The sequence below is a fragment of the Podarcis liolepis genome (genome assembly GCF_965112155.1).
Source record: "Podarcis liolepis genome assembly, chromosome: 12".
Classification (NCBI taxonomy): Eukaryota; Metazoa; Chordata; class Lepidosauria; order Squamata; family Lacertidae; genus Podarcis; species Podarcis liolepis.
Window position 1 is genome coordinate 23,030,070 of NC_139563.1, and position 10,642 is coordinate 23,040,711.

The 10,642-nt window shown below is 36.1% G+C and overlaps 1 long non-coding RNA gene across 1 annotated transcript; it reads left to right on the forward strand.

The window, feature by feature from the left end:
- The first annotated feature begins 174 nt into the window (after positions 1–174).
- LOC310690266 lies at positions 175–2,127 on the forward strand. Its single transcript, XR_014518014.1, has 2 exons — positions 175–1,115; positions 1,988–2,127. It is a non-coding gene; the product is annotated as an uncharacterized lncRNA (long non-coding RNA).
- Positions 2,128–10,642: the final 8,515 nt, after the last annotated feature.

A 10,642-nucleotide genomic window follows, 5' to 3' on the forward strand; every position in this document is an offset into this window, starting at 1 on the left:
CTCTTTCTTTCTCTGTTTCTTTCTCTCTCTCCTTTCCGTATGCTTTGTCGACATGGGATGCTGTTTTCCTTAAGCTATAGGCAAATGGGTTTTGGATATTCAGAACCACAAAAACTTCTTAAGGAATTGCATAGAAGCTGCAAAGGCAATAATGACAACTCTATCGTTTATTATATAATGTAATCTTCATTTCCCCATTGCATTCTAGCTTTAAAACAACACAGTGTTGTTGCTTTTTTAAAAATAGTATTCTTTATTCATCTACAGCTATGCTGATACATTTGTATAATTTGCAAAAGCATTTTAGTGGTAAATGTTAAAAATGTTGCTCTTAATATTTTTATGATATAAAATGCCATTTTTGTGTTTTATAAGACACTGACTGCAGTTTCATTAGTTTCTGCAGAGTAGATTCTTAAAATTAAAGGTCAGGGCATTTTTGTAGATGGCCTACTGCTAAAGTAGGAAGGGGAAAGGGGAAGTTTCATAAGATTTTATTATTTATTTATTATATAATTTATGAGTCACCTAACCAAGATATTCTCTAGGCAACAGCAGAATAAACAAAGTTAAAGAGAATTTGGTAAAAAAAACAAAAAACCCTCAGCACTAGTTCAACAATAAGATCCAGCCATAAAGTCCAACTCAGCATAAGAAAGTGACAAATTCTGGGAAACATTTAAGTTGACAGTCCCTTCTCCCCCATTTTATTGCTCTTGACGCTATGGGGAAATTGCTAAGAAAACATAATATTAATATTATTAAAAATAGATGGGTTAAAGAAGAAGTCATGACCTAACTTCACAATGAAAACATTTGCTCTCTTTTTCCTTGTTGGAGTTTGACTCATTGGGTGATGGATTGTATTAACAGCCTGAACACCAGCCAAATTGATTCTGCGAAGTTACAATTGGATTTTGTGAGCGATTTATGATTTCTACATTTATTACAAGTCACTTGGCTACTTCCGGACATGTCACTTTCCTTGTTACAGATAACTGAACTCATTCACTAGTAGCCTACTGAGGAATATTGGGATAAAAGCCTTTTGGAAGATCTATCTTTAAAATCAAACTGGAGTTGCATAGCACATATTTATCATCTCCTATGCATATGTGAATATGTTTTTTTTTCTATATTCACATCAGTAACATGTAAAAACAAATGGCACTAGCATATTAATATTACTCGTGTACAAAAGACTGCAGCTCTGTGCCTTTGGGATTAAGTTCCATTGAATATACTGGAACTTCTAAGTAAATATACATAGGGTTGGGTTTTTGGATGGAAATGACATTTCCCCTGACTTCATGAGAAGCCTCCAATTTGTTCGAAGTGACAATGGATTTTACCTTTACATACTAGGATGCACCCCACAACAAGATGTAAACCCCCCCTTTAAAAAAAATATAGTGTTACATGCACTGAAATTGTTGCGTTTAGAATGTCATGCACACTGATGGTGCTGGAACAACATATATATCATTTGTATAATTTCAGGGGGGGTGTAAGCTATTCATGCCAATGAATAGTTTTGCATACAAATTGAATGGCAGTGATACTCAAAACATAAATAAGATTGGCACCAATTTTATTTTCAGTTTGGTGCCATGTTAAAACCCGGTTATTTGCCCATGCTTTTAATAATTGTTAATTTCACAGCTTAATTTGTAATGAACACTGCTTGTGTTTTAAGATTATTTATTGTTTTTCTACAACTGATCAGTAGTTAGATTTGTTGTTTTAATGACTGGTGTACATCACCTGAGTGCTTGGATAGAGGGTGAGTTCTTAATTATTCAATAATTGTTAATTATTCAAAACTGGCTTTCATTAGGCACTCTCTTCTCAGTTATGGTTTTTTTTTTTTAATGATGAAGGAAATGGAAAGGTACATCAAAAATCATTAGGCAACTGATTAATGGCCTGAAAAAGGACCTGAAAGTTAACTGGAGAAAACTTCCAACTATTCACAATTGTGTTTCAGAACGCAAAGAACCATAGGCTTTTTTTGTTCCTAAACAGAGGAAGGAGCAAAAGCAGGATTCCAGGGTCTAAAGCAGCAGAATTGCAAAGATTGAGCGACTCTCTTTTAATCAATTATTCACAATTAAAAAATTAATCATATCTAACCTGTATGTATTACCAAAATGTCATCATAGGTGCTTTTTGAGATGGTGAAATAAGCGTTACTTACAATTGAATACACAAAGCTAGTGTTACTACTCTTTGCTGCATCTTTTTCATTTCCTATTGTTTCCCACAACTACCAAAATAGCCTGTAACACCCCTCCATACAAATGTGTGCTCTTAACTCTCAGCAACACTGATTTATCAGTTAACACATGCTGTCCTTTTAATAGCAAATCATGCACATTCATAAAGTGAAGTGATGGGGAGAGAGGCCTCATATTTATTCATATGGGCTGGGATCCAAAGAACCGCTTGGTCTTCACACCAAGGTCTTCTATAATTTTATTCTTTGGGCAGATGCTTGCCACAAGCACCCTAAGATGAAATTTCCATGTCACATCAGGAGGTGGTGTTGGAGGGGAAAAAACAGTAGCTCCAACACCCTGTTGGGCTCGTGGAGCTTTGGTTCCTGAGTTTTTGGGTCCTCGCTGTCATTTGTTAACATCATGCATCAGAATGTCTGCACTGTGGCCGGAACCTTCTGCTGTAGCAGTCTGCCACAAATGGTGCTTCTTCCAAAGTAGCCTCCCAGTCTATCATTTTCTCTCTCTTGTGATCTCTTATAAAAAGGCACACCCAAATAGGACAAGGTACAGCAGCGCTAGCCTTGCAAAGGTATTCATTTAGGCTCACCTTTATTACTGTAGTAAGCTACACCCGTGGTAGTAAAGCATATTTGTGTTTGCTTTATTGGAACTTTAATTTGTTGGAAGAGGGAAAATGGATTGCTAGAGAGAGTACATACACAGACAACGGTAGAAATTAGGACTATTTTACCTGTTACATATTTATCTCAAATATGTTTATCTCATATTTCTGTAACCCTTGGCACATCTTCCCCAGTAATAATCAAAACTGCCTCATACACATTCACTTCCTTTTTAATCTAAAACGTGATGATTTTAAATCAGCAACTGGTAAATAAATAGTAGCTGCCATTTTGCTTGTCAAGTGATATTCTGCTACTATTTTTTCACTTGCTACCTTTTGTTGGCAAGTTAAGGTCTTCTGTCAACAGATTCTAGCTGGGATGCTGTTAATAGTAATTATTTCCACCAAAACCTTAAAGCCATAATTAACTAGGCAGCAGTGCTTTCCTGATTAAGAGAAAGAAGTGCCAGTACTCATATATTGATAAAAGTGCCGTGGTTGCCAGCACAAAATGGCTGCCACGAGCAGCCAAAAAAGCAGTGACAGTATTCCATACTGGTGAATACTGTCACCCAAAAAAGCCCTACTGGGGAGTAAGCCCTATTTTACTCAATGGGACTTTGTTCTGAGTAAGCATGCACAGGACTGTACTGTGAAAGAATGCTTTATAAGCCTCAGAGTGATCAGCTAATGGAGTTGTATAATATACTGGAAACTGCACTTCTTATTATTTCTCCTCTTCAAAACACAATGTATTATCAACTGCGGGTACAGCATCATCAGTTCATGATGGAAATCAGGGAGAGGTTTAGTTGGTTGAGAATTGTAACAATAGTGCTCTTTTTAGTTACGGTAATTAAACCATGGCAATATTACTGTCGCCTCTGAAAAGACCACATTCATTAGATACCTGTTTATCCAGGCCTTTGGTCAAATGGTTCTCTTTCCTCCTTCTGCATTGCTGTTCTGTGGTGCTTTCAAATTCTGTTCTGTGCTGTTATCGTATGATTTTAAAATAAAATGTACTCATTTTAATTGTACCATTTTTGTAACCTACCCTGGGATCATTTGATGAAGGGCAGGTTATATGTGCAAATAAAAATAATAAATAAAGATACCGGAAGTTTGAAATAAAGGTGCTATGAATGTTCAGCAGAGGTGCAGCTCACCTTAGCAATTGTTAATGAGATTAGTGCCTACTGAAAAGTTATATTTTCATTTCTTTAAAGAAACCTGAGCACTCCTTCCCTAACACTTTTCTAGACAAGGCCAAACAAATTATCTCGCTCTGCAGGGACTGTCTGTTTTCCCCTCCTTTGTCCTGAGCAGAGACAGTTCAGCCAGTTAAGCATTTTAAGTAACAAAATATTTTATTGTTCCCAGTCACCCATGAAGGATCTGTTGCTTTCAAACCTCACTATTTACTATTATTTTTGAACCGATGGGGCCACCAAAAAATATAATTCAAGTTACTCTGTGTCTCTTAATTTCCCATTATGCCATTGCTAATGATCACTGACTGGATGTACCAAAGGGAGTGTTTGTAATTAAGATCCAGCCTCCTCCCCATAGCATCAACAAGAAAACATGCTTCTCAGCTGCAGGATCTGTCTCTTAGTACCCCGTGCATAAAATGCAGCATGTACAAACACACAGAGAGAGAGAACACTGTGTTTTGCTAATAATGATTTCAAGAAGCAAAATCTGCCATGCGTCTTGAAGCAGTATTTTTGTTTTGATACCTTGCCATCAAAGTGAAAGTCCGAAGGGTAATGACCTCTGATGCCCTCAACCCACACATCACGGTCAGCTTTATTTTTTACTCTGCCAGAAGAAAGTAGCAGAAGAACAGAGAAGGACATCAGAAAGGAAAATAAAAATATCTCTGGCTCAGTCTCCCTTCTAACAAGTACTGTATCTATTTTGTGTTTGCATGAAGGAAAACAGTGTATTTAAAGAATTGGGGGGAGGACATAGGAAAAAAACCGGTGGTTAGAAATGTTATGTTTACGAAGCAAAGCACAGAGTGGACAAAACTGATGTATAAATTACCTCATATTATCCTGTGTAAAGTACATTTTAAATCTTACCAGGCCCAACACTTCAGTTTAGCATCCTTTCTTTTTAACTGAAAGATCAAAGTCAGTTCCTACCATATAGAGAAGCCTAAAAAAACCATATTTGTTTTTGAGTAGGTTTTCTGAAAAGGGCATATTGAGGGACAAAAGCTCACAAAGGAAATACTGTACAATTCGAATATAAATTACTTGATCAGTTGGACTAATTGCCACAACCTAACAAAAAGCCTTAGCTTAATAACTAAATGCATGGGACATGTTGCATTAAATCCAAATGCCCCCCCCCCAATTTTATTGCAACAAAGCTCAGGAATTAGAATAAAACTATTAAAAAGGGTATTTACTTAAACAACAAAACAAAACCTGGAACAGAATTAAGGGAGAGGAAAAAGAGAGGATTTTGCATTTTCTGCAAAACTCTTAGTGATGTCAAAAGCAGTTTAATTTGACTGATGGAACATTGTATAGCCTCTCCTCTTTGGTAGGAATTCCCTTTCTCTCTCTCTTTTACTTGTAAAAAGGAAAGCATGAAAAATAGACCTTGTTGTGTGCCGCTGTCCTAGTGACTTCAAGCATAGCTAAACAAAACAAAAACCCCAAACGCCACAGCCTATGAACAAATAAAATGGCCCAGAAAATGTTCTGCATTTACTCTTTCCTTTACAACTTGTACATATAGTTTAAGAAACTAAATACATCCATGGATAAAATTATTATTTGCTGCTCTTTTTAGATGGGGTGAGGGTTGGCAATAAGAAATGTGTATCAAGTATAGAATGCAGCGTTCATTAAAATAAATAAATCTGCCACTATACGTAATGGGGATTTCCTACAATATAACTATTTTGCAATTAAGTGGCATACCAGTGAAGAAAATGCATGCAAGATATATTGCTTTTTTAACTTTTAAGTTTGTTTTTTTAAACAGATTTCACTTTGATGGCTTCATATTTTATTTCTCTTTATCAATGATGTTCCCATCTAGATCTATTTGCTCTACATTCCTACTCTGAAGAAGTCCATCTGCTTGAACAAGAGTGAAAGTATGCCGGAACGAGTTAGGGCCTTTTAAATCATTCTGTTTAGCTGTTTGGTTTTTAATCCTTTCGAGAAATGCTAAAAAAAGATGCTTTACTGGGAAATGACGCACTTTAAAAACTTCAGTGGTATTTTTAAAACATAACAATGGAAGTTCAAGCTCCCTGCCAATTCACTTAAAATATCGAATCAAATTTTAAAGATTTATTTTAAGATCAATGCCAGGCAACAGAGATCTGTTCAAATCAGAGAGACAAGAGTATAAAGCTGAGGTCTTTAAAATAAGTAGTTTTAATTAGAAGTACTGGACCCTATTAAAATGCAATATCTCATTAATATATTTGGGCTTCATTCACTGGCACAGGCATCGAAACTGCCACAGTAGTTCTGTTAAGAGAAAGCTGAAACAGGTACAGATGGATTCCAAGATTCCTTGAAAGGTCTGAAATAGGACATTTTAACTATTCAAAAGGTGTGGTTCCCACAAGATAGCAGCCAGAAATTCAATCAATATCTAATAGAAGGCAGTGCTGAGATTTTCCCTTTCACACATTTTACACATATATTCCTTTGAACTGGGGCTTGCTGGGACATTTGGGAACTTATGTGTACGGTATATGCAAAAATACAAATAGTATTTACTGAATGATGTAACGCAGCTCACAGAACAATAGATCAAATTTTTGTGTGTACATTTTAAATATACATTTTTTCTGCTAATCAGCACAATCTTAAGTTTATTATGTAGTGTCCCCAGTTGTTGAGTCTCTGCTTCCTTGGTTATGTAAAATTATCGCTCCCATTTAGCACTTTCTTAATTAAAAAAAATATAAAGCACTTCTGCATTTACAGAACAGTAGCGGTGAGGCCTGTAAATGACACCTGACTTCAATTGACAGGAGAGAAATGCATAATACATTAACACCACTGTTTTATACAAAAGTTTTATACAAAAGTTAAGTTTACAGCAGGCAGAGAAGCCAGATTTAATAAGCACAATGTTTGCTCTTAATTTCTATCTCTTCTATATCTGCATTTAACCGTATCTCTTTAATGCACATTCCTCATTCATGTCAATTGCCACAATGTGACAAATATTGAATAATCCACAGAATATATTGTCAGGGCAATGACCATTTTTATTTGCAAGTAGAATGCAACTCTGAAAATAATCCCTACCTAAATATTCTCCACATGTATAAAAGTTTCTGAATTAGTGGTGAAACATTGCTGTATTGTAAGTAGGTTTCTGGCTACTGAGTTTTACTGAGAGAAGACTTGACAGTTGTCAATGTTTTAGGACCATCTGGTGTTTTGCATTCATACTTCATTGCTGCTGAGATAAAACTTTGGAAAGGTATGCAGAGCTCTTCTGCATTCTGAGGGTTAGGGCAAACAGCCATGCCATCCTTCCCTAAATACTAGGAGCGTGCATGTAGGAGGGGGTTTTGAATATAACATTTAGCAGACAAATCTTAGAGGGAACAGAGCAACCTGTTTGTGACCTGAGTGTTTGCCATGGTACTAAAATGTGATTTAGCGTAAGGCCAAGCTGGTAAAATAGTTTGTGTTTGTATAACAAACAGAAACTTGTTTTCCTTAACTCTGGTTCTAGTCAGCTTTTTTAGCAAGTCACAGAAGGAGTGATCCAGGAAATGTAGCAAGGCTTTCTCCAGTCTTCTTTGGTCAATATTCTAGAGTGCACAGTCAGTTAAGATGCTTTTCAAAGAACTATGTAACTGAACAATAATTCTGTATCATCATTGGGTTTTTTATATCAGTTGTATTTTATGATGCATTGAGGCTTTAAACTTGCATTGCTTTTATATGTTGGAAGCCACCATTTAGGTTTGACCCTAAAAGGTGGCCTGCATATATTTTAAATAAAGAATACATGAATTAACTCAGGTGAGGTATAATGTAAAATGGTTTATGTTTCAAAGCAGCATCAATACAAGAATTCTAACCAAACATTTAGATGTGTGTAATGCCGGGCCGAACGGGGACAGGAAGATCAGAACCTCAATTATTATGCATAATCTGATGGAAAATGCTACGTTTTTCAGTGCAATACACTTGCCTGATGAAAAGTGTATAGATGCTTTCTCAAAACTTATTTTATTTTTGATTGTTGGTTATGCAAATGGGAATTCCACACTTTATGGCCTAGCAAGAGTGAGAAGGGGCCGCCTCTACCATTAGACAGAGAGAGGCGGTGGCCTCAGGCATCAAATTTTGTGTATCATAAACAGCAGCAAATGTTTTGTTATTTAACACAGCATTGTTGCATTTTGCTGTCAGAGAGCTGAGGGGAGAGAGGGAGGGTTATGGGATTTTCTGTCTGAGGTGCCAGAATAAACGGGTTGGCCTTGTGAATAGCATGTATCCTGATTTAGGAAGGAGAGCAGCCTTTGTAACTCTGTATAAGGCAGCAAAATGCCTTGGGCTAGCCTGTAGTAATAGGATGGCTAACAATGCTGCATGAAGAAGTCCTAAGTCTCAGGTACCTTTTATCTATAAAATGAACTGCTTTAATTTTAATGGCAATCACATAACCCAGGTCCTGCCTGCAATATACAGGATTCTTTGTGAACAGATACAATTTCCCACTCAAGAAATATGCTTTTAATATTCATTTTAAAGCCGAATGTTTTCCACTAAAGGCAACAAAAAATAAATAGATTTGTTTGAAGAAATCTGCTTCACATCAGCCCAGTTTCTACAGCAGAAATGTGAAGAGCGAGAATCTGTGAAATAGCAACTAGATATTAGGGAACAGATGTACAAGTAGCCTTGAGAGGAGTCTCACATAGATCTAGATTGCTGGTTTTCACATGGTCGAAGTCACCAAGCACAAAATGCTGTTTGCATTTCAGCCTGCTATTAAATGGTAATTATTAAACAAAAACCCACGTGGAATCTGAACTGCAAATTGCCTATGCCTCTTAAAATATCAGTTCCCTTGCATGTTTTATTTTATTCTGGGCTTACTTGATTACCTCCAGTAGATGTCTGATAAGATAAAGACACTACATACAGAGATATTTATGGAGGCAAAGTGGGGGAGAGAATGCATTTCTGTTAAGAAATTACTCAAATCAAAATATCCATTGCAACTCGTAGAAATAACACTGGAAGAAATGTGAACACAATTGTGCTCTACCTAACAGCATTAACAGCATTAAGCATTAAAAAGTGTGTAGGCACAATCTATGAAGACATTTTGCTGTGCAAATTCAATGGAAATGAATGGAATTGGTTCAAGGGCACTGTGTGTGTGTGTGTGTGTGTGTGTGTGAGAGAGAGAGAGAGAGAGAGAGAGAGAGAGAGAGAGAGAGAGAGAGAGAGATGAGAATGTTCTGGTGGATTGTGCTTTCACTTAATCATCACATTCTCTCTGCTCCCCTTAAATACTGCAAAAAAAAAAAAAGATTGATTATTTGTGATTATTTATCTGCACATAAACTTCATTTTTTTGTATGGAATATTCACGTTTGCATAAACCCAACACCGTATCAAAACAAAACATATCCTTGCCTGGTGACTGAGCTGCGGCTGCAGAATTGGCAGTAATATGTCAAAATAATGATTACAGCCTAAGATGATCACTGAAGGAAAATGCATTCTGACTTCTTCTATTCCTTAGTACCTAAAGCATTGCAAATGGGTAATAAGGCAAATACAGATTTGCAGAATTTATAATTCCTGGAAGCGGAGCGGTCAAGACATCTTTCAACAATAGTGATGAAATATTGCAAGAACTCAGACAGGTAATGAGTGAGTGGGAAAGGTTCATCTACAAAGATATGACGTTAAATTTAACTTTCAAGTAGGGGGAACCTGATGATCAGCAGCTGATAACTATGATAGGGAAAGGGGAAAAATAGGGTGGATAAATTAATGGATATGTAGCTAAACAAGATGTATCTGAACTGGGAAAATCTAGGTGAATTATTGTACAGTATAAGGATGAAAATATGATCTGTAAAGAGAAAACTGGAAAAAATCCATAAATAATATAAAAGAAATATTGCAAAAATTTTGGAGGACAGTAGAAACTTTATTATTTGCACAATTTCCCTTAGTTTTCTGTTTTGCAAAACAGTCATTTTGAGAAGTATTCTAAGGATTTAGGAAGTGAACTTAGCTATTAACAGTGCTGCAAAAAGACTAGATTCTTAAAGCAACATCTTCATCTGCTGTTATATATTTTCACATATTTGTTCCTATCTACTGCACCGCAATGTAAAAGATTAGCAAATAAGCACCTTTTCTGGTGTGTGCTACTAAAATGTCTGATGAAGTAGAAAGAAGTCCACAAAGGTTTATATGCCAGAATAAAGACAGTTATTGTTTAAGGCGCCACAAGAATCTCTTTTGTTTTTGCTGCAAAAGGCTAACTCAACTACCCTTCGGTAAAATATATGAGTATTTTTGGTTTGACTGATTTCACACAGTTATTGAGGTATCCTGCTGAACCCATCAGATTCATGTTAAAATATAACATGCCTTCACATGTTTAAAATATAAGTATTTTGTTTCAAGTCAATGTTGAACAACATCGTGACTGGGCACGGTGAACAATTAATTTATTACACACATATATATTTAACTCTGCATCTTTATTATAGTCATTATTTCCATGATTCCAAATATTGTTCTTGGGCGATTCAAAATATATA